We start from the raw sequence: 25677 nt of genomic DNA, 5'->3' as shown, positions 1-25677 counted from the left end.
TCCCAACACCTATAGCTAGTCTCTCATTGGTTCCCCCTCTTCCCGTTCATCCTCAGGACAAATTGCAACCTGTACGGAACAGGAGGTTAAAGGTGCTGATTCTCCAAGCAGGGAGATTGCTAGTATAGCGGCTGGAATGGCGAACCGGAGCACAAGGAGATGAGAAATGAGGTGCGTTTTAGAAACCTTTCCCGATCACACGGTGTACCATCTTCTGGGTTTCTCATGCATGTTTTCGATGTAGGAAGATGCCCTTGAACCTGGAGATTTGGGACCCATGGGATGGGTACCACACAGTATTACTTTAAAGGGTCTGCGTTTGCTCACCCAACCTCACCAAACCTCTCAGCCCCAAGAGTGTCCACCCTTATGTCTCATCCATCTGTGGGTCTACATATGGTCAATCCAGGTTGCATCACAGCCCCTGAACGAATTTTGTCAGAATTTCTCTCTCTTTCACTGTCTTTGTTTCACGGGTTTTTAAAAGTAATTGATTTGTATAATGGGGTTTAGCTGCTTTTCACTGCTGTGGTTATGCCGCTTTTCACCCACTTCACTCACTTACAGAGAGATATCAATACATAGGTTTTAAGATTCTTACTAGTCAGATATATTCTTCGGCGATGAATAGTGTGTGTTGAGTCCAGTTCACTAAGGAAGGAGTAGGTCTTGTCTATTACATATTGGGTTTATGGAACGCTATCTGAGCTAATTTGAAACCCTTGTTTTATGCATCACCCCACCTCACCTTTCCCGTTAAGCAGCCCTAGTGTGTTTTCTAAACGTGTGACTCTGACCTGTTATGTAATTCAGTTCAAGGGTAGCGGTTTTTACATTCCCTCTATAAGTGATATCTTATGATAAGTGTCTTTTTCTGTGTGACTTATTTCACTTAGAATCGTCGTACCCAAATCCACTCATCATGCTGCTCCTAGCCTTATGACGTTGATTTCATGGCTGAATGATATTCCATTGTACATAAGGACCACAACTTCTTTATCCATTCTTGTCTTTCCTGGGATATTTAAGGTGTAACAAAGTGGAGGTTCTTGTCAACAGAGCAGCCTTAAACTTTGGAGTGCCTGTGTCTTGCTGATTTTTAGTTTTCCCAATTCATACGCCCGTGAGTGGAAGTGCCCTATGCTCTCTTAGCTGAGTTTTATAGATGTTTCAGGACACACCGTACACTTCTCCAGAGTGGCTGTTGGCAATTTCCATCCCGCCCATCAGTGTAGCAAGGCTCCCATTTCTCCATGGCCTGTCCTGCATTTCTGGTTTTGACACTTTATTCAGCCTGGCTCTTTTGACCGATGGGAAGCGAGACTTCTTTGTAGCGCTGATTTGCCTTTCCAGGTTGCTTGGTTGGCCAAAAAGGGCGTATGCGTTTTTTCCTGAATATATTCAGGAAAAAACGCATAGGCCCTTTTTGGCCAAGGGCATCATTGTCGAGGTTTTGCCGCTTTTCCTGTGCTTTAAAGGCGATTCGAATCTACCTCCTGAAATCTGTTTCCTGCAATTCTGCCTTGCTTTCAAATCCTCTTCGTTGCCTTCCCTCAATATATTTGTGGACGAGAGTTATCATTTCTAACTCTGCAGGTTTGTGAATTGCAGTGCCCCTGAGCTCCATTGTTCAACTCGCTTTCTTGGGAGCTGGCCGCAAAAGCGCAGGATTGCTTCAGGCCCTTTTCTGGCTCCGGGCGGCAGGCTGAGCCTGAGGTTATTTCTTCTTCCTGATGGGAAAATAGAGTGACCTGTGCCTGTCCCAAAACCTAGAGCTACTCTCTCATTGGTTCCCCCTCTTCCCGTTCATCCTCAGGACAAATTGCAACCTGTACGGAACAGGAGGTTAAAGGTGCTGATTCTCCAAGCAGGGAGATTGCTAGTATAGCGGCTGGAATGGCGAACCGGAGCACAAGGAGATGAGAAATGAGGTGCGTTTTAGAAACCTTTCCCGATCACACGGTGTACCATCTTCTGGGTTTCTCATGCATGTTTTCGATGTAGGAAGATGCCCTTGAACCTGGAGATTTGGGACCCATGGGATGGGTACCACACAGTATTACTTTAAAGGGTCTGCGTTTGCTCACCCAACCTCACCAAACCTCTCAGCCCCAAGAGTGTCCACCCTTATGTCTCATCCATCTGTGGGTCTACATATGGTCAATCCAGGTTGCATCACAGCCCCTGAACGAATTTTGTCAGAATTTCTCTCTCTTTCACTGTCTTTGTTTCACGGGTTTTTAAAAGTAATTGATTTGTATAATGGGGTTTAGCTGCTTTTCACTGCTGTGGTTATGCCGCTTTTCACCCACTTGACTCACTTACAGAGAGATATCAATACATAGGTTTTAAGATTCTTACTAGTCAGATATATTCTTGGGCGGTGAATAGGGCGTGTTGAGTCCAGTTCACTGAGGAAGGAGTAGGTCTTGTCTATTACATATTGGGTTTATGGAACGCTATGTGAGCTAATTTGAAACCCTTGTTTTATGCATCACCCCACCTCACCTTTCCCGTTAAGCAGCCCTAGTGTGTTTTCTAAACGTGTGACTCTGACCTGTTATGTAATTCAGTTCAAGGGTAGCGGTTTTTACATTCCCTCTATAAGTGATATCTTATGATAAGTGTCTTTTTCTGTGTGACTTATTTCACTTAGAATCGTCGTACCCAAATCCACTCATCATGCTGCTGCTAGCCTTATGACGTTGATTTCATGGCTGAGTGATATTCCATTGTACATAAGGACCACAACTTCTTTATCCATTCTTGTCTTTCCTGGGATATTTAAGGTGTAACAAAGTGGAGGTTCTTGTCAACAGAGCAGCCCTAAACTTTGGGGTGCCTGTGTCTTGCTGATTTTTAGTTTTCCCAATTTATACGCCCATGAGTGGAAGTGCCCTATGCTCTCTAAGCTGAGTTTTTTAGATGTTTCAGGACACACCGTACACTTCTCCAGAGTGGCTGTTGGCAATTTCCATCCGGCCCATCAGCGTAGCAAGGCTCCCATTTCTCCATGGCCTGTCCTGCATTTCTGCTTTTGACACTTTATTCAGCCTGGCCCTTTTGACCGATGGGAAGCGAGACTTCTTTGTAGCGCTGATTTGCCTTTCCAGGTTGCTTGGTTGGCCAAAAAGGGCGTATGCGTTTTTTCCTGAATATATTCAGGAAAAAACGCATACGCCCTTTTTGGCCAAGGGCATCATTGTCGAGGTTTTGCCGCTTTTCCTGTGCTTTAAAGGCGATTCGAATCTACCTCCTGAAATCTGTTTCCTGCAATTCTGCCTTGCTTTCAAATCCTCTTCGTTGCCTTCCCTCAATATATTTGTGGACGAGAGTTATCATTTCTAAGTCTGCAGGTTTGTGAATTGCAGTGCCCCTGAGCTCCATTGTTCAACTCGCTTTCTTGGGAGCTGGCCGCAAAAGCGCAGGATTGCTTCAGGCCCTTTTCTGGCTCCGGGCGGCAGGCTGAGCCTGAGGTTATTTCTTCTTCCTGATGGGAAAATAGAGTGACCTGTGCCTGTCCCAACACCTAGAGCTAGTCTCTCATTGGTTCCCCCTCTTCCCGTTCATCCTCAGGACAAATTGCAACCTGTACGGAACAGGAGGTTAAAGGTGCTGATTCTCCAAGCAGGGAGATTGCTAGTATAGCGGCTGGAATGGCGAACCGGAGCACAAGGAGATGAGAAATGAGGTGCGTTTTAGAAACCTTTCCCGATCACACGGTGTACCATCTTCTGGGTTTCTCATGCATGTTTTCGATGTAGGAAGATGCCCTTGAACCTGGAGATTTGGGACCCATGGGATGGGTACCACACAGTATTACTTTAAAGGGTCTGCGTTTGCTCACCCAACCTCACCAAACCTCTCAGCCCCAAGAGTGTCCACCCTTATGTCTCATCCATCTGTGGGTCTACATATGGTCAATCCAGGTTGCATCACAGCCCCTGAACGAATTTTGTCAGAATTTCTCTCTCTTTCACTGTCTTTGTTTCACGGGTTTTTAAAAGTAATTGATTTGTATAATGGGGTTTAGCTGCTTTTCACTGCTGTGGTTATGCCGCTTTTTACCCACTTCACTCACTTACAGAGAGATATAAATACATAGGTTTTAAGATTCTTACTAGTCAGATATATTCTTGGGCGGTGAATAGGGCGTGTTGAGTCCAGTTCACTGAGGAAGGAGTAGGTCTTGTCTATTACATATTGGGTTTATGGAACGCTATCTGAGCTAATTTGAAACCCTTGTTTTATGCATCACCCCACCTCACCTTTCCCGTTAAGCAGCCCTAGTGTGTTTTCTAAACGTGTGACTCTGACCTGTTATGTAATTCAGTTCAAGGGTAGCGGTTTTTACATTCCCTCTATAAGTGATACCTTATGATAAGTGTCTTTTTCTGTGTGACTTATTTCACTTAGAATCGTCGTACCCAAATCCACTCATCATGCTGCTACTAGCCTTATGACGTTGATTTCATGGCTGAATGATATTCCATTGTACATAAGGACCACAACTTCTTTATCCATTCTTGTCTTTCCTGGGATATTTAAGGTGTAACAAAGTGGAGGTTCTTGTCAACAGAGCAGCCTTAAACTTTGGAGTGCCTGTGTCTTGCTGATTTTTAGTTTTCCCAATTCATACGCCCGTGAGTGGAAGTGCCCTATGCTCTCTTAGCTGAGTTTTATAGATGTTTCAGGACACACCGTACACTTCTCCAGAGTGGCTGTTGGCAATTTCCATCCCGCCCATCAGCGTAGCAAGGCTCCCATTTCTCCATGGCCTGTCCTGCATTTCTGGTTTTGACACTTTATTCAGCATGGCCCTTTTGACCGATGGGAAGCGAGACTTCTTTGTAGCGCTGATTTGCCTTTCCAGGTTGCTTGGAACCCATCCCATCCCATGGAACCCATATATTCAGGAAAAAACGCATACGCCCTTTTTGGCCAAGGGCATCATTGTCGAGGTTTTGCCGCTTTTCCTGTGCTTTAAAAGCGATTCGAATCTACCTCCTGAAATCTGTTTCCTGCAATTCTGCCTTGCTTTCAAATCCTCTTCGTTGCCTTCCCTCAATATATTTGTGGATGAGAGTTATCATTTCTAACTCTGCAGGTTTGTGAATTGCAGTGCCCCTGAGCTCCATTTTTCAACTCGCTTTCTTGGGAGCTGGCCGCAAAAGCGCAGGATTGCTTCAGGCCCTTTTCTGGCTCCAGGCGGCAGGCTGAGCCTGTGGTTAATTCTTCTTCCTGATGGGAAAATAGAGTGACCTGTGCCTGTCCCAACACCTAGAGCTAGTCTCTCATTGGTTCCCCCTCTTCCCGTTTATCCTCAGGACAAATTGCAACCTGTACGAAACAGGAGGTTAAAGGTGCTGATTCTCCAAGCAGGGAGATTGCTAGTATAGCGGCTGGAATGGCGAACTGGAGAACAAGGAGATGAGAAATGAGGTGCGTTTTAGAAACCTTTCCCGATCACACGGTGTACCATCTTCTGGGTTTCTCATGCATGTTTTCGATGTAGGAAGATGCCCTTGAACCTGGAGATTTGGGACCCATGGGATGGGTACCACGCAGTATTACTTTAAAGGGTCTGTGTTTGCTCACCCAACCTCACCAAACCTCTCAGCCCCAAGAGTGTCCACCCTTATGTCTCATCCATCTGTGGGTCTACATATGGTCAATCCAGGTTGCATCACAGCCCCTGAACGAATTTTGTCAGAATTTCTCTCTCTTTCACTGTCTTTGTTTCACGGGTTTTTAAAAGTAATTGATTTGTATAATGGGGTTTAGCTGCTTTTCACTGCTGTGTTTATGCCGCTTTTCACCCACTTGACTCACTTACAGAGAGATATCAATACATAGGTTTTAAGATTCTTACTAGTCAGATATATTCTTGGGCGGTGAATAGGGCGTGTTGAGTCCAGTTCACTGAGGAAGGAGTAGGTCTTGTCTATTACATATTGGGTTTATGGAACGCTATGTGAGCTAATTTGAAACCCTTGTTTTATGCATCACCCCACCTCACCTTTCCCGTTAAGCAGCCCTAGTGTGTTTTCTAAACGTGTGACTCTGACCTGTTATGTAATTCAGTTCAAGGGTAGCGGTTTTTACATTCCCTCTATAAGTGATATCTTATGATAAGTGTCTTTTTCTGTGTGACTTATTTCACTTAGAATCGTTGTACCCAAATCCACTCATCATGCTGCTACTAGCCTTATGACGTTGATTTCATGGCTGAGTGATATTCCATTGTACATAAGGACCACAACTTCTTTATCCATTCTTGTCTTTCCTGGGATATTTAAGGTGTAACAAAGTGGAGGTTCTTGTCAACAGAGCAGCCCTAAACTTTGGGGTGCCTGTGTCTTTCTGATTTTTAGTTTTCCCAATTTATACGCCCATGAGTGGAAGTGCCCTATGCTCTCTAAGCTGAGTTTTTTAGATGTTTCAGGACACACCGTACACTTCTCCAGAGTGGCTGTTGGCAATTTCCATCCGGCCCATCAGCGTAGCAAGGCTCCCATTTCTCCATGGCCTGTCCTGCATTTCTGGTTTTGACACTTTATTCAGCCTGGCCCTTTTGACCGATGGGAAGCGAGACTTCTTTGTAGCGCTGATTTGCCTTTCCAGGTTGCTTGGTTGGCCAAAAAGGGCGTGTGCGTTTTTTCCTGAATATATTCAGGAAAAAACGCATACGCCCTTTTTGGCCAAGGGCATCATTGTCGAAGTTTTGCCGCTTTTCCTGTGCTTTAAAGGCGATTCGAATCTACCTCCTGAAATCTGTTTCCTGCAATTCTGCCTTGCTTTCAAATCCTCTTCGTTGCCTTCCCTCAATATATTTGTGGACGAGAGTTATCATTTCTAAGTCTGCAGGTTTGTGAATTGCAGTGCCCCTGAGCTCCATTGTTCAACTCGCTTTCTTGGGAGCTGGCCGCAAAAGCGCAGGATTGCTTCAGGCCCTTTTCTGGCTCCGGGCGGCAGGCTGAGCCTGAGGTTATTTCTTCTTCCTGATGGGAAAATAGAGTGACCTGTGCCTGTCCCAACACCTAGAGCTAGTCTCTCATTGGTTCCCCCTCTTCCCGTTCATCCTCAGGACAAATTGCAACCTGTACGGAACAGGAGGTTAAAGGTGCTGATTCTCCAAGCAGGGAGATTGCTAGTATAGCGGCTGGAATGGCGAACCGGAGCACAAGGAGATGAGAAATGAGGTGCGTTTTAGAAACCTTTCCCGATCACACGGTGTACCATCTTCTGGGTTTCTCATGCATGTTTTCGATGTAGGAAGATGCCCTTGAACCTGGAGATTTGGGACCCATGGGATGGGTACCACACAGTATTACTTTAAAGGGTCTGCGTTTGCTCACCCAACCTCACCAAACCTCTCAGCCCCAAGAGTGTCCACCCTTATGTCTCATCCATCTGTGGGTCTACATATGGTCAATCCAGGTTGCATCACAGCCCCTGAACGAATTTTGTCAGAATTTCTCTCTCTTTCACTGTCTTTGTTTCACGGGTTTTTAAAAGTAATTGATTTGTATAATGGGGTTTAGCTGCTTTTCACTGCTGTGTTTATGCCGCTTTTCACCCACTTCACTCACTTACAGAGAGATATCAATACATAGGTTTTAAGATTCTTACTAGTCAGATATATTCTTCGGCGATGAATAGTGTGTGTTGAGTCCAGTTCACTAAGGAAGGAGTAGGTCTTGTCTATTACATATTGGGTTTATGGAACGCTATCTGAGCTAATTTGAAACCCTTGTTTTATGCATCACCCCACCTCACCTTTCCCGTTAAGCAGCCCTAGTGTGTTTTCTAAACGTGTGACTCTGACCTGTTATGTAATTCAGTTCAAGGGTAGCGGTTTTTACATTCCCTCTATAAGTGATATCTTATGATAAGTGTCTTTTTCTGTGTGACTTATTTCACTTAGAATCGTCGTACCCAAATCCACTCATCATGCTGCTACTAGCCTTATGACGTTGATTTCATGGCTGAATGATATTCCATTGTACATAAGGACCACAACTTCTTTATCCATTCTTGTCTTTCCTGGGATATTTAAGGTGTAACAAAGTGGAGGTTCTTGTCAACAGAGCAGCCTTAAACTTTGGAGTGCCTGTGTCTTGCTGATTTTTAGTTTTCCCAATTCATACGCCCGTGAGTGGAAGTGCCCTATGCTCTCTTAGCTGAGTTTTATAGATGTTTCAGGACACACCGTACACTTCTCCAGAGTGGCTGTTCGCAATTTCCATCCCGCCCATCAGTGTAGCAAGGCTCCCATTTCTCCATGGCCTGTCCTGCATTTCTGGTTTTGACACTTTATTCAGCCTGGCTCTTTTGACCGATGGGAAGCGAGACTTCTTTGTAGCGCTGATTTGCCTTTCCAGGTTGCTTGGTTGGCCAAAAAGGGCGTATGCGTTTTTTCCTGAATATATTCAGGAAAAAACGCATAGGCCCTTTTTGGCCAAGGGCATCATTGTCGAGGTTTTGCCGCTTTTCCTGTGCTTTAAAGGCGATTCGAATCTACCTCCTGAAATCTGTTTCCTGCAATTCTGCCTTGCTTTCAAATCCTCTTCGTTGCCTTCCCTCAATATATTTGTGGACGAGAGTTATCATTTCTAACTCTGCAGGTTTGTGAATTGCAGTGCCCCTGAGCTCCATTGTTCAACTCGCTTTCTTGGGAGCTGGCCGCAAAAGCGCAGGATTGCTTCAGGCCCTTTTCTGGCTCCGGGCGGCAGGCTGAGCCTGAGGTTATTTCTTCTTCCTGATGGGAAAATAGAGTGACCTGTGCCTGTCCCAAAACCTAGAGCTACTCTCTCATTGGTTCCCCCTCTTCCCGTTCATCCTCAGGACAAATTGCAACCTGTACGGAACAGGAGGTTAAAGGTGCTGATTCTCCAAGCAGGGAGATTGCTAGTATAGCGGCTGGAATGGCGAACCGGAGCACAAGGAGATGAGAAATGAGGTGCGTTTTAGAAACCTTTCCCGATCACACGGTGTACCATCTTCTGGGTTTCTCATGCATGTTTTCGATGTAGGAAGATGCCCTTGAACCTGGAGATTTGGGACCCATGGGATGGGTACCACACAGTATTACTTTAAAGGGTCTGCGTTTGCTCACCCAACCTCACCAAACCTCTCAGCCCCAAGAGTGTCCACCCTTATGTCTCATCCATCTGTGGGTCTACATATGGTCAATCCAGGTTGCATCACAGCCCCTGAACGAATTTTGTCAGAATTTCTCTCTCTTTCACTGTCTTTGTTTCACGGGTTTTTAAAAGTAATTGATTTGTATAATGGGGTTTAGCTGCTTTTCACTGCTGTGGTTATGCCGCTTTTCACCCACTTCACTCACTTACAGAGAGATATAAATACATAGGTTTTAAGATTCTTACTAGTCAGATATATTCTTGGGCGGTGAATAGGGCGTGTTGAGTCCAGTTCACTGAGGAAGGAGTAGGTCTTGTCTATTACATATTGGGTTTATGGAACGCTATCTGAGCTAATTTGAAACCCTTGTTTTATGCATCACCCCACCTCACCTTTCCCGTTAAGCAGCCCTAGTGTGTTTTCTAAACGTGTGACTCTGACCTGTTATGTAATTCAGCTTAAGGGTAGCGGTTTTTACATTCCCTCTATAAGTGATATCTTATGATAAGTGTCTTTTTCTGTGTGACTTATTTCACTTAGAATCGTCGTACCCAAATCCACTCATCATGCTGCTACTAGCCTTATGACGTTGATTTCATGGCTGAATGATATTCCATTGTACATAAGGACCACAACTTCTTTATCCATTCTTGTCTTTCCTGGGATATTTAAGGTGTAACAAAGTGGAGGTTCTTGTCAACAGAGCAGCCTTAAACTTTGGAGTGCCTGTGTCTTGCTGATTTTTAGTTTTCCCAATTCATACGCCCATGAGTGGAAGTGCCCTATGCTCTCTTAGCTGAGTTTTATAGATGTTTTAGGACACACCGTACACTTCTCCAGAGTGGCTGTTGGCAATTTCCATCCCGCCCATCAGCGTAGCAAGGCTCCCATTTCTCCATGGCCTGTCCTGCATTTCTGGTTTTGACACTTTATTCAGCCTGGCTCTTTTGACCGATGGGAAGCAAGACTTCTTTGTAGCGCTGATTTGCCTTTCCAGGTTGCTTGGTTGGCCAAAAAGGGCGTATGCGTTTTTTCCTGAATATATTCAGGAAAAAACGCATACGCCCTTTTTGGCCAAGGGCATCATTGTCGAGGTTTTGCCGCTTTTCCTGTGCTTTAAAGGCGATTCGAATCTACCTCCTGAAATCTGTTTCCTGCAATTCTGCCTTGCTTTCAAATCCTCTTCGTTGCCTTCCCTCAATATATTTGTGGACGAGAGTTATCATTTCTAACTCTGCAGGTTTGTGAATTGCAGTGCCCCTGAGCTCCATTTTTCAACTCGCTTTCTTGGGAGCTGGCCGCAAAAGCGCAGGATTGCTTCAGGCCCTATTCTGGCTCCGGGCGGCAGGCTGAGCCTGAGGTTAATTCTTCTTCCTGATGGGAAAATAGAGTGACCTGTGCCTGTCCCAACACCTAGAGCTAGTCTCTCATTGGTTCCCCCTCTTCCCGTTCATCCTCAGGACAAATTGCAACCTGTACGGAACAGGAGGTTAAAGGTGCTGATTCTCCAAGCAGGGAGATTGCTAGTATAGCGGCTGGAATGGCGAACCGGAGCACAAGGAGATGAGAAATGAGGTGCGTTTTAGAAACCTTTCCCGATCACACGGTGTACCATCTTCTGGGTTTCTCATGCATGTTTTTGATGTAGGAAGATGCCCTTGAACCTGGAGATTTGGGACCCATGGGATGGGTACCACACAGTATTACTTTAAAGGGTCTGCGTTTGCTCACCCAACCTCACCAAACCTCTCAGCCCCAAGAGTGTCCACCCTTATGTCTCATCCATCTGTGGGTCTACATATGGTCAATCCAGGTTGCATCACAGCCCCTGAACGAATTTTGTCAGAATTTCTCTCTCTTTCACTGTCTTTGTTTCACGGGTTTTTAAAAGTAATTGATTTGTATAATGGGGTTTAGCTGCTTTTCACTGCTGTGGTTATGCCGCTTTTCACCCACTTGACTCACTTACAGAGAGATATCAATACATAGGTTTTAAGATTCTTACTAGTCAGATATATTCTTGGGCGGTGAATAGGGCGTGTTGAGTCCAGTTCACTGAGGAAGGAGTAGGTCTTGTCTATTACATATTGGGTTTATGGAACGCTATGTGAGCTAATTTGAAACCCTTGTTTTATGCATCACCCCACCTCACCTTTCCCGTTAAGCAGCCCTAGTGTGTTTTCTAAACGTGTGACTCTGACCTGTTATGTAATTCAGTTCAAGGGTAGCGGTTTTTACATTCCCTCTATAAGTGATATCTTATGATAAGTGTCTTTTTCTGTGTGACTTATTTCACTTAGAATCGTCGTACCCAAATCCACTCATCATGCTGCTGCTAGCCTTATGACGTTGATTTCATGGCTGAGTGATATTCCATTGTACATAAGGACCACAACTTCTTTATCCATTCTTGTCTTTCCTGGGATATTTAAGGTGTAACAAAGTGGAGGTTCTTGTCAACAGAGCAGCCCTAAACTTTGGGGTGCCTGTGTCTTGCTGATTTTTAGTTTTCCCAATTTATACGCCCATGAGTGGAAGTGCCCTATGCTCTCTAAGCTGAGTTTTTTAGATGTTTCAGGACACACCGTACACTTCTCCAGAGTGGCTGTTGGCAATTTCCATCCGGCCCATCAGCGTAGCAAGGCTCCCATTTCTCCATGGCCTGTCCTGCATTTCTGCTTTTGACACTTTATTCAGCCTGGCCCTTTTGACCGATGGGAAGCGAGACTTCTTTGTAGCGCTGATTTGCCTTTCCAGGTTGCTTGGTTGGCCAAAAAGGGCGTATGCGTTTTTTCCTGAATATATTCAGGAAAAAACGCATACGCCCTTTTTGGCCAAGGGCATCATTGTCGAGGTTTTGCCGCTTTTCCTGTGCTTTAAAGGCGATTCGAATCTACCTCCTGAAATCTGTTTCCTGCAATTCTGCCTTGCTTTCAAATCCTCTTCGTTGCCTTCCCTCAATATATTTGTGGACGAGAGTTATCATTTCTAAGTCTGCAGGTTTGTGAATTGCAGTGCCCCTGAGCTCCATTGTTCAACTCGCTTTCTTGGGAGCTGGCCGCAAAAGCGCAGGATTGCTTCAGGCCCTTTTCTGGCTCCGGGCGGCAGGCTGAGCCTGAGGTTATTTCTTCTTCCTGATGGGAAAATAGAGTGACCTGTGCCTGTCCCAACACCTAGAGCTAGTCTCTCATTGGTTCCCCCTCTTCCCGTTCATCCTCAGGACAAATTGCAACCTGTACGGAACAGGAGGTTAAAGGTGCTGATTCTCCAAGCAGGGAGATTGCTAGTATAGCGGCTGGAATGGCGAACCGGAGCACAAGGAGATGAGAAATGAGGTGCGTTTTAGAAACCTTTCCCGATCACACGGTGTACCATCTTCTGGGTTTCTCATGCATGTTTTCGATGTAGGAAGATGCCCTTGAACCTGGAGATTTGGGACCCATGGGATGGGTACCACACAGTATTACTTTAAAGGGTCTGCGTTTGCTCACCCAACCTCACCAAACCTCTCAGCCCCAAGAGTGTCCACCCTTATGTCTCATCCATCTGTGGGTCTACATATGGTCAATCCAGGTTGCATCACAGCCCCTGAACGAATTTTGTCAGAATTTCTCTCTCTTTCACTGTCTTTGTTTCACGGGTTTTTAAAAGTAATTGATTTGTATAATGGGGTTTAGCTGCTTTTCACTGCTGTGGTTATGCCGCTTTTTACCCACTTCACTCACTTACAGAGAGATATAAATACATAGGTTTTAAGATTCTTACTAGTCAGATATATTCTTGGGCGGTGAATAGGGCGTGTTGAGTCCAGTTCACTGAGGAAGGAGTAGGTCTTGTCTATTACATATTGGGTTTATGGAACGCTATGTGAGCTAATTTGAAACCCTTGTTTTATGCATCACCCCACCTCACCTTTCCCGTTAAGCAGCCCTAGTGTGTTTTCTAAACGTGTGACTCTGACCTGTTATGTAATTCAGTTCAAGGGTAGCGGTTTTTACATTCCCTCTATAAGTGATATCTTATGATAAGTGTCTTTTTCTGTGTGACTTATTTCACTTAGAATCGTCGTACCCAAATCCACTCATCATGCTGCTACTAGCCTTATGACGTTGATTTCATGGCTGAATGATATTCCATTGTACATAAGGACCACAACTTCTTTATCCATTCTTGTCTTTCCTGGGATATTTAAGGTGTAACAAAGTGGAGGTTCTTGTCAACAGAGCAGCCTTAAACTTTGGAGTGCCTGTGTCTTGCTGATTTTTAGTTTTCCCAATTCATACGCCCGTGAGTGGAAGTGCCCTATGCTCTCTTAGCTGAGTTTTATAGATGTTTCAGGACACACCGTACACTTCTCCAGAGTGGCTGTTGGCAATTTCCATCCCGCCCATCAGCGTAGCAAGGCTCCCATTTCTCCATGGCCTGTCCTGCATTTCTGGTTTTGACACTTTATTCAGCATGGCCCTTTTGACCGATGGGAAGCGAGACTTCTTTGTAGCGCTGATTTGCCTTTCCAGGTTGCTTGGAACCCATCCCATCCCATGGAACCCATATATTCAGGAAAAAACGCATACGCCCTTTTTGGCCAAGGGCATCATTGTCGAGGTTTTGCCGCTTTTCCTGTGCTTTAAAAGCGATTCGAATCTACCTCCTGAAATCTGTTTCCTGCAATTCTGCCTTGCTTTCAAATCCTCTTCGTTGCCTTCCCTCAATATATTTGTGGATGAGAGTTATCATTTCTAACTCTGCAGGTTTGTGAATTGCAGTGCCCCTGAGCTCCATTTTTCAACTCGCTTTCTTGGGAGCTGGCCGCAAAAGCGCAGGATTGCTTCAGGCCCTTTTCTGGCTCCAGGCGGCAGGCTGAGCCTGTGGTTAATTCTTCTTCCTGATGGGAAAATAGAGTGACCTGTGCCTGTCCCAACACCTAGAGCTAGTCTCTCATTGGTTCCCCCTCTTCCCGTTTATCCTCAGGACAAATTGCAACCTGTACGAAACAGGAGGTTAAAGGTGCTGATTCTCCAAGCAGGGAGATTGCTAGTATAGCGGCTGGAATGGCGAACCGGAGCACAAGGAGATGAGAAATGAGCTGCGTTTTAGAAACCTTTCCCGATCACACGGTGTACCATCTTCTGGGTTTCTCATGTATGTTTTCGATGTAGGAAGATGCCCTTGAACCTGGAGATTTTGGACCCATGGGATGGATACCACGCAGTATTACTTTAAAGGGTCTGCGTTTGCTCACCCAACCTCACCAAACCTCTCAGCCCCAAGAGTGTCCACCCTTATGTCTCATCCATCTGTGGGTCTACATATGGTCAATCCAGGTTGTATCACAGCCCCTGAATGAATTTTGTCAGAATTTCTCTCTCTTTCACTGTCTTTGTTTCACGGGTTTTTAAAAATAATTGATTTGTATAATGGGGTTTAGCTGCTTTTCACTGCTGTGTTTATGCCACTTTTCACCCACTTCACTCACTTACAGAGAGATATCAATACATAGGTTTTAAGATTCTTACTAGTCAGATATATTCTTGGGCTGTGAATAGGGCGTGTTGAGTCCAGTTCACTGAGGAAGGAGTAGGTCTTGTCTATTACATATTGGGTTTATGGAACGCTATGTGAGCTAATTTGAAACCCTTGTTTTATGCATCACCCCACCTCACCTTTCCCGTTAAGCAGCCCTAGTGTGTTTTCTAAACGTGTGACTCTGACCTGTTATGTAATTCAGTTCAAGGGTAGCGGTTTTTACATTCCCTCTATAAGTGATATCTTATGATAAGTGTCTTTTTCTGTGTGACTTATTTCACTTAGAATCGTCGTACCCAAATCCACTCATCATGCTGCTGCTAGCCTTATGACGTTGATTTCATGGCTGAGTGATATTCCATTGTACATAAGGACCACAACTTCTTTATCCATTCTTGTCTTTCCTGGGATATTTAAGGTGTAACAAAGTGGAGGTTCTTGTCAACAGAGCAGCCCTAAACTTTGGGGTGCCTGTGTCTTGCTGATTTTTAGTTTTCCCAATTTATACGCCCATGAGTGGAAGTGCCCTATGCTCTCTAAGCTGAGTTTTTTAGATGTTTCAGGACACACCGTACACTTCTCCAGAGTGGCTGTTGGCAATTTCCATCCGGCCCATCAGCGTAGCAAGGCTCCCATTTCTCCATGGCCTGTCCTGCATTTCTGCTTTTGACACTTTATTCAGCCTGGCCCTTTTGACCGATGGGAAGCGAGACTTCTTTGTAGCGCTGATTTGCCTTTCCAGGTTGCTTGGTTGGCCAAAAAGGGCGTATGCGTTTTTTCCTGAATATATTCAGGAAAAAACGCATACGCCCTTTTTGGCCAAGGGCATCATTGTCGAGGTTTTGCCGCTTTTCCTGTGCTTTAAAGGCGATTCGAATCTACCTCCTGAAATCTGTTTCCTGCAATTCTGCCTTGCTTTCAAATCCTCTTCGTTGCCTTCCCTCAATATATTTGTGGACGAGAGTTATCATTTCTAAGTCTGCAGGTTTGTGAATTGCAGTGCCCCTGAGCTCCATTGTTCAACTCGCTTTCTTGGGAGCTGGCCGCAAAAGCGCAGGATTGCTTCAGGCCCTTTTCTGGCTCCGGGCGGCAGGCTGAGCCTGAGGTTATTTCTTCTTCCTGATGGGAAAATAGAGTGACCTGTGCCTGTCCCAACACCTAGAGCTAGTCTCTCATTGGTTCCCCCTCTTCCCGTTCATCCTCAGGACAAATTGCAACCTGTACGGAACAGGAGGTTAAAGGTGCTGATTCTCCAAGCAGGGAGATTGCTAGTATAGCGGCTGGAATGGCGAACCGGAGCACAAGGAGATGAGAAATGAGGTGCGTTTTAGAAACCTTTCCCGATCACACGGTGTACCATCTTCTGGGTTTCTCATGCATGTTTTCGATGTAGGAAGATGCCCTTGAACCTGGAGATTTGGGACCCATGGGATGGGTACCACACAGTATTACTTTAAAGGGTCTGCGTTTGCTCACCCAACCTCACCAAACCTCTCAGCCCCAAGAGTGTCCACCCTTATGTCTCATCCATCTGTGGGTCTACATATGGTCAATCCAGGTTGCATCACAGCCCCTGAACGAATTTTGTCAGAATTTCTCTCTCTTTCACTGTCTTTGTTTCACGGGTTTTTAAAAGTAATTGATTTGTATAATGGGGTTTAGCTGCTTTTCACTGCTGTGGTTATGCCGCTTTTTCCCAATTCACTCACTTACAGAGAGATATAAATACATAGGTTTTAAGATTCTTACTAGTCAGATATATTCTTGGGCGGTGAATAGGGCGTGTTGAGTCCAGTTCACTGAGGAAGGAGTAGGTCTTGTCTATTACATATTGGGTTTATGGAACGCTATCTGAGCTAATTTGAAACCCTTGTTTTATGCATCACCCCACCTCACCTTTCCCGTTAAGCAGCCCTAGTGTGTTTTCTAAACGTGTGACTCTGACCTGTTATGTAATTCAGTTCAAGGGTAGCGGTTTTTACATTCCCTCTATAAGTGATATCTTATGATAAGTGTCTTTTTCTGTGTGACTTATTTCACTTAGAATCGTCGTACCCAAATCCACTCATCATGCTGCTACTAGCCTTATGACGTTGATTTCATGGCTGAGTGATAGTCCATTGTACATAAGGACCACAACTTCTTTATCCATTCTTGTCTTTCCTGGGATATTTAAGGTGTAACAAAGTGGAGGTTCTTGTCAACAGAGCAGCCTTAAACTTTGGAGTGCCTGTGTCTTGCTGATTTTTAGTTTTCCCAATTCATACGCCCGTGAGTGGAAGTGCCCTATGCTCTCTTAGCTGAGTTTTATAGATGTTTCAGGACACACCGTACACTTCTCCAGAGTGGCTGTTGGCAATTTCCATCCCGCCCATCAGCGTAGCAAGGCTCCCATTTCTCCATGGCCTGTCCTGCATTTCTGGTTTTGACACTTTATTCAGCATGGCCCTTTTGACCGATGGGAAGCGAGACTTCTTTGTAGCGCTGATTTGCCTTTCCAGGTTGCTTGGAACCCATCCCATCCCATGGAACCCATATATTCAGGAAAAAACGCATACGCCCTTTTTGGCCAAGGGCATCATTGTCGAGGTTTTGCCGCTTTTCCTGTGCTTTAAAAGCGATTCGAATCTACCTCCTGAAATCTGTTTCCTGCAATTCTGCCTTGCTTTCAAATCCTCTTCGTTGCCTTCCCTCAATATATTTGTGGATGAGAGTTATCATTTCTAACTCTGCAGGTTTGTGAATTGCAGTGCCCCTGAGCTCCATTTTTCAACTCGCTTTCTTGGGAGCTGGCCGCAAAAGCGCAGGATTGCTTCAGGCCCTTTTCTGGCTCCAGGCGGCAGGCTGAGCCTGTGGTTAATTCTTCTTCCTGATGGGAAAATAGAGTGACCTGTGCCTGTCCCAACACCTAGAGCTAGTCTCTCATTGGTTCCCCCTCTTCCCGTTTATCCTCAGGACAAATTGCAACCTGTACGAAACAGGAGGTTAAAGGTGCTGATTCTCCAAGCAGGGAGATTGCTAGTATAGCGGCTGGAATGGCGAACCGGAGCACAAGGAGATGAGAAATGAGCTGCGTTTTAGAAACCTTTCCCGATCACACGGTGTACCATCTTCTGGGTTTCTCATGTATGTTTTCGATGTAGGAAGATGCCCTTGAACCTGGAGATTTTGGACCCATGGGATGGATACCACGCAGTATTACTTTAAAGGGTCTGCGTTTGCTCACCCAACCTCACCAAACCTCTCAGCCCCAAGAGTGTCCACCCTTATGTCTCATCCATCTGTGGGTCTACATATGGTCAATCCAGGTTGCATCACAGCCCCTGAATGAATTTTGTCAGAATTTCTCTCTCTTTCACTGTCTTTGTTTCACGGGTTTTTAAAAATAATTGATTTGTATAATGGGGTTTAGCTGCTTTTCACTGCTGTGTTTATGCCACTTTTCACCCACTTCACTCACTTACAGAGAGATATCAATACATAGGTTTTAAGATTCTTACTAGTCAGATATATTCTTGGGCTGTGAATAGGGCGTGTTGAGTCCAGTTCACTGAGGAAGGAGTAGGTCTTGTCTATTACATATTGGGTTTATGGAACGCTATCTGAGCTAATTTGAAACCCTTGTTTTATGCATCACCCCACCTCACCTTTCCCGTTAAGCAGCCCTAGTGTGTTTTCTAAACATGTGACTCTGACCTGTTATGTAATTCAGTTCAAGGGTAGCGGTTTTTACATTCCCTCTATAAGTGATATCTTATGATAAGTGTCTTTTTCTGTGTGACTTATTTCACTTAGAATCGTCGTACCCAAATCCACTCATCATGCTGCTACTAGCCTTATGACGTGGATTTCATGGCTGAGTGATAGTCCATTGTACATAAGGACCACAACTTCTTTATCCATTCTTGTCTTTCCTGGGATATTTAAGGTGTAACAAAGTGGAGGTTCTTGTCAACAGAGCAGCCCTAAACTTTGGGGTGCCTGTGTCTTGCTGATTTTTAGTTTTCCCAATTTATACGCCCATGAGTGGAAGTGCCCTATGCTCTCTAAGCTGAGTTTTTTAGATGTTTCAGGACACACCGTACACTTCTCCAGAGTGGCTGTTGGCAATTTCCATCCGGCCCATCAGCGTAGCAAGGCTCCCATTTCTCCATGGCCTGTCCTGCATTTCTGCTTTTGACACTTTATTCAGCCTGGCCCTTTTGACCGATGGGAAGCGAGACTTCTTTGTAGCGCTGATTTGCCTTTCCAGGTTGCTTGGTTGGCCAAAAAGGGCGTATGCGTTTTTTCCTGAATATATTCAGGAAAAAACGCATACGCCCTTTTTGGCCAAGGGCATCATTGTCGAGGTTTTGCCGCTTTTCCTGTGCTTTAAAGGCGATTCGAATCTACCTCCTGAAATCTGTTTCCTGCAATTCTGCCTTGCTTTCAAATCCTCTTCGTTGCCTTCCCTCAATATATTTGTGGACGAGAGTTATCATTTCTAACTCTGCAGGTTTGTGAATTGCAGTGCCCCTGAGCTCCATTTTTCAACTCGCTTTCTTGGGAGCTGGCCGCAAAAGCGCAGGATTGCTTCAGGCCCTATTCTGGCTCCGGGCGGCAAGCTGAGCCTGAGGTTAATTCTTCTTCCTGATGGGAAAATAGAGTGACCTGTGCCTGTCCCAACACCTAGAGCTAGTCTCTCATTGGTTCCCCCTCTTCCCGTTCATCCTCAGGACAAATTGCAACCTGTACGGAACAGGAGGTTAAAGGTGCTGATTCTCCAAGCAGGGAGATTGCTAGTATAGCGGCTGGAATGGCGAACCGGAGCACAAGGAGATGAGAAATGAGGTGCGTTTTAGAAACCTTTCCCGATCACACGGTGTACCATCTTCTGGGTTTCTCATGCATGTTTTCGATGTAGGAAGATGCCCTTGAACCTGGAGATTTGGGACCCATGGGATGGGTACCACACAGTATTACTTTAAAGGGTCTGCGTTTGCTCACCCAACCTCACCAAACCTCTCAGCCCCAAGAGTGTCCACCCTTATGTCTCATCCATCTGTGGGTCTACATATGGTCAATCCAGGTTGCATCACAGCCCCTGAACGAATTTTGTCAGAATTTCTCTCTCTTTCACTGTCTTTGTTTCACGGCTTTTTAAAAGTAATTGATTTGTGTAATGGGGTTTAGCTGCTTTTCATTGCTGTGGTTATGCCGCTTTTCACCCACTTCACTCACTTACAGAGAGATATAAATACGTAGGTTTTAAGATTCTTACTAGTCAGATATATTCTTGGGCGGTGAATAGGGCGTGTTGAGTCCAGTTCACTGAGGAAGGAGTAGGTCTTGTCTATTACATATTGGGTTTATGGAACGCTATGTGAGCTAATTTGAAACCCTTGTTTTATGCATCACCCCACCTCACCTTTCCCGTTAAGCAGCCCTAGTGTGTTTTCTAAACGTGTGACTCTGACCTGTTATGTAATTCAGTTCAAGGGTAGCGGTTTTTACATTCCCTCTATAAGTGATATCTTATGATAAGTGTCTTTTTCTGTGTGACTTATTTCACTTAGAATCGTCGTACCCAAATCCACTCATCATGCTGCTCCTAGCCTTATGACGTTGATTTCATGGCTGAATGATATTCCATTGTACATAAGGACCACAACTTCTTTATCCATTCTTGTCTTTCCTGGGATATTTAAGGTGTAACAAAGTGGAGGTTCTTGTCAACAGAGCAGCCTTAAACTTTGGAGTGCCTGTGTCTTGCTGATTTTTAGTTTTCCCAATTCATACGCCCGTGAGTGGAAGTGCCCTATGCTCTCTTAGCTGAGTTTTATAGATGTTTCAGGACACACCGTACACTTCTCCAGAGTGGCTGTTGGCAATTTCCATCCCGCCCATCAGCGTAGCAAGGCTCCCATTTCTCCATGGCCTGTCCTGCATTTCTGGTTTTGACACTTTATTCAGCATGGCCCTTTTGACCGATGGGAAGCGAGACTTCTTTGTAGCGCTGATTTGCCTTTCCAGGTTGCTTGGAACCCATCCCATCCCATGGAACCCATATATTCAGGAAAAAACGCATACGCCCTTTTTGGCCAAGGGCATCATTGTCGAGGTTTTGCCGCTTTTCCTGTGCTTTAAAAGCGATTCGAATCTACCTCCTGAAATCTGTTTCCTGCAATTCTGCCTTGCTTTCAAATCCTCTTCGTTGCCTTCCCTCAATATATTTGTGGATGAGAGTTATCATTTCTAACTCTGCAGGTTTGTGAATTGCAGTGCCCCTGAGCTCCATTTTTCAACTCGCTTTCTTGGGAGCTGGCCGCAAAAGCGCAGGATTGCTTCAGGCCCTTTTCTGGCTCCAGGCGGCAGGCTGAGCCTGTGGTTAATTCTTCTTCCTGATGGGAAAATAGAGTGACCTGTGCCTGTCCCAACACCTAGAGCTAGTCTCTCATTGGTTCCCCCTCTTCCCGTTTATCCTCAGGACAAATTGCAACCTGTACGAAACAGGAGGTTAAAGGTGCTGATTCTCCAAGCAGGGAGATTGCTAGTATAGCGGCTGGAATGGCGAACCGGAGCACAAGGAGATGAGAAATGAGCTGCGTTTTAGAAAACTTTCCCGATCACACGGTGTACCATCTTCTGGGTTTCTCATGTATGTTTTCGATGTAGGAAGATGCCCTTGAACCTGGAGATTTTGGACCCATGGGATGGATACCACGCAGTATTACTTTAAAGGGTCTGCGTTTGCTCACCCAACCTCACCAAACCTCTCAGCCCCAAGAGTGTCCACCCTTATGTCTCATCCATCTGTGGGTCTACATATGGTCAATCTAGGTTGCATCACAGCCCCTGAATGAATTTTGTCAGAATTTCTCTCTCTTTCACTTTCTTTGTTTCACGGGTTTTTAAAAATAATTGATTTGTATAATGGGGTTTAGCTGCTTTTCACTGCTGTGTTTATGCCACTTTTCACCCACTTCACTCACTTACAGAGAGATATCAATACATAGGTTTTAAGATTCTTACTAGTCAGATATATTCTTGGGCTGTGAATAGGGCGTGTTGAGTCCAGTTCACTGAGGAAGGAGTAGGTCTTGTCTATTACATATTGGGTTTATGGAACGCTATCTGAGCTAATTTGAAACCCTTGTTTTATGCATCACCCCACCTCACCTTTCCCGTTAAGCAGCCCTAGTGTGTTTTCTAAACATGTGACTCTGACCTGTTATGTAATTCAGTTCAAGGGTAGCGGTTTTTACATTCCCTCTATAAGTGATATCTTATGATAAGTGTCTTTTTCTGTGTGACTTATTTCACTTAGAATCGTCGTACCCAAATCCACTCATCATGCTGCTACTAGCCTTATGACGTTGATTTCATGGCTGAGTGATAGTTCATTGTACATAAGGACCACAACTTCTTTATCCATTCTTGTCTTTCCTGGGATATTTAAGGTGTAACAAAGTGGAGGTTCTTGTCAACAGAGCAGCCCTAAACTTTGGGGTGCCTGTGTCTTGCTGATTTTTAGTTTTCCCAATTTATACGCCCATGAGTGGAAGTGCCCTATGCTCTCTAAGCTGAGTTTTTTAGATGTTTCAGGACACACCGTACACTTCTCCAGAGTGGCTGTTGGCAATTTCCATCCGGCCCATCAGCGTAGCAAGGCTCCCATTTCTCCATGGCCTGTCCTGAATTTCTGGTTTTGACACTTTATTCAGCCTGGCCCTTTTGACCGATGGGAAGCGAGACTTCTTTGTAGCGCTGATTTGCCTTTCCAGGTTGCTTGGTTGGCCAAAAAGGGCGTATGCGTTTTTTCCTGAATATATTCAGGAAAAAACGCATACGCCCTTTTTGGCCAAGGGCATCATTGTCGAGGTTTTGCCGCTTTTCCTGTGCTTTAAAGGCGATTCGAATCTACCTCCTGAAATCTGTTTCCTGCAATTCTGCCTTGCTTTCAAATCCTCTTCGTTGCCTTCCCTCAATATATTTGTGGACGAGAGTTATCATTTCTAACTCTGCAGGTTTGTGAATTGCAGTGCCCCTGAGCTCCATTGTTCAACTCGCTTTCTTGGGAGCTGGCCGCAAAAGCGCAGGATTGCTTCAGGCCCTATTCTGGCTCCGGGCGGCAAGCTGAGCCTGAGGTTAATTCTTCTTCCTGATGGGAAAATAGAGTGACCTGTGCCTGTCCCAACACCTAGAGCTAGTCTCTCATTGGTTCCCCCTCTTCCCGTTCATCCTCAGGACAAATTGCAACCTGTACGGAACAGGAGGTTAAAGGTGCTGATTCTCCAAGCAGGGAGATTGCTAGTATAGCGGCTGGAATGGCGAACCGGAGCACAAGGAGATGAGAAATGAGGTGCGGTTTAGAAACCTTTCCCGATCACACGGTGTACCATCTTCTGGGTTTCTCATGCATGTTTTCGATGTAGGAAGATGCCCTTGAACCTGGAGATTTGGGACCCATGGGATGGGTACCACACAGTATTACTTTAAAGGGTCTGCGTTTGCTCACCCAACCTCACCAAACCTCTCAGCCCCAAGAGTGTCCACCCTTATGTCTCATCCATCTGTGGGTCTACATATGGTCAATCCAGGTTGCATCACAGCCCCTGAACGAATTTTGTCAGAATTTCTCTCTCTTTCACTGTCTTTGTTTCACGGCTTTTTAAAAGTAATTGATTTGTGTAATGGGGTTTAGCTGCTTTTCATTGCTGTGGTTATGCCGCTTTTCACCCACTTCACTCACTTACAGAGAGATATAAATACGTAGGTTTTAAGATTCTTACTAGTCAGATATATTCTTGGGCGGTGAATAGGGCGTGTTGAGTCCAGTTCACTGAGGAAGGAGTAGGTCTTGTCTATTACATATTGGGTTTATGGAACGCTATGTGAGCTAATTTGAAACCCTTGTTTTATGCATCACCCCACCTCACCTTTCCCGTTAAGCAGCCCTAGTGTGTTTTCTAAACGTGTGACTCTGACCTGTTATGTAATTCAGTTCAAGGGTAGCGGTTTTTACATTCCCTCTATAAGTGATATCTTATGATAAGTGTCTTTTTCTGTGTGACTTATTTCACTTAGAATCGTCGTACCCAAATCCACTCATCATGCTGCTACTAGCCTTATGACGTTGATTTCATGGCTGAGTGATATTCCATTGTACATAAGGACCACAACTTCTTTATCCATTCTTGTCTTTCCTGGGATATTTAAGGTGTAACAAAGTGGAGGTTCTTGTCAACAGAGCAGCCCTAAACTTTGGGGTGCCTGTGTCTTGCTGATTTTTAGTTTTCCCAATTTATACGCCCATGAGTGGAAGTGCCCTATGCTCTCTAAGCTGAGTTTTTTAGATGTTTCAGGACACACCGTACACTTCTCCAGAGTGGCTGTTGGCAATTTCCATCCGGCCCATCAGCGTAGCAAGGCTCCCATTTCTCCATGGCCTGTCCTGCATTTCTGGTTTTGACACTTTATTCAGCCTGGCTCTTTTGACCGATGGGAAGCGAGACTTCTTTGTAGCGCTGATTTGCCTTTCCAGGTTGCTTGGTTGGCCAAAAAGGGCGTATGCGTTTTTTCCTGAATATATTCAGGAAAAAACGCATACGCCCTTTTTGGCCAAGGGCATCATTGTCGAAGTTTTGCCGCTTTTCCTGTGCTTTAAAGGCGATTCGAATCTACCTCCTGAAATCTGTTTCCTGCAATTCTGCCTTGCTTTCAAATCCTCTTCGTTGCCTTCCCTCAATATATTTGTGGACGAGAGTTATCATTTCTAACTCTGCAGGTTTGTGAATTGCAGTGCCCCTGAGCTCCATTGTTCAACTCGCTTTCTTGGGAGCTGGCCGCAAAAGCGCAGGATTGCTTCAGGCCCTTTTCTGGCTCCGGGCGGCAGGCTGAGCCTGAGGTTAATTCTTCTTCCTGATGGGAAAATAGAGTGACCTGTGCCTGTCCCAACACCTAGAGCTAGTCTCTCATTGGTTCCCCCTCTTCCCGTTCATCCTCAGGACAAATTGCAACCTGTACGGAACAGGAGGTTAAAGGTGCTGATTCTCCAAGCAGGGAGATTGCTAGTATAGCGGCTGGAATGGCGAACCGGAGCACAAGGAGATGAGAAATGAGGTGCGTTTTAGAAACCTTTCCCGATCACACGGTGTACCATCTTCTGGGTTTCTCATGCATGTTTTCGATGTAGGAAGATGCCCTTGAACCTGGAGATTTGGGACCCATGGGATGGGTACCACACAGTATTACTTTAAAGGGTCTGCGTTTGCTCACCCAACCTCACCAAACCTCTCAGCCCCAAGAGTGTCCACCCTTATGTCTCATCCATCTGTGGGTCTACATATGGTCAATCCAGGTTGCATCACAGCCCCTGAACGAATTTTGTCAGAATTTCTCTCTCTTTCACTGTCTTTGTTTCACGGCTTTTTAAAAGTAATTGATTTGTGTAATGGGGTTTAGCTGCTTTTCATTGCTGTGGTTATGCCGCTTTTCACCCACTTCACTCACTTACAGAGAGATATAAATACGTAGGTTTTAAGATTCTTACTAGTCAGATATATTCTTGGGCGGTGAATAGGGCGTGTTGAGTCCAGTTCACTGAGGAAGGAGTAGGTCTTGTCTATTACATATTGGGTTTATGGAACGCTATGTGAGCTAATTTGAAACCCTTGTTTTATGCATCACCCCACCTCACCTTTCCCGTTAAGCAGCCCTAGTGTGTTTTCTAAACGTGTGACTCTGACCTGTTATGTAATTCAGTTCAAGGGTAGCGGTTTTTACATTCCCTCTATAAGTGATATCTTATGATAAGTGTCTTTTTCTGTGTGACTTATTTCACTTAGAATCGTCGTACCCAAATCCACTCATCATGCTGCTACTAGCCTTATGACGTTGATTTCATGGCTGAATGATATTCCATTGTACATAAGGACCACAACTTCTTTATCCATTCTTGTCTTTCCTGGGATATTTAAGGTGTAACAAAGTGGAGGTTCTTGTCAACAGAGCAGCCTTAAACTT

This window comes from Balaenoptera borealis, assembly GCF_965194805.1.
Source record: "Balaenoptera borealis genome assembly, chromosome: 3".
NCBI classification, from domain to species: Eukaryota; Metazoa; Chordata; class Mammalia; order Artiodactyla; family Balaenopteridae; genus Balaenoptera; species Balaenoptera borealis.
This window is presented reverse-complemented; position numbering follows the sequence as displayed.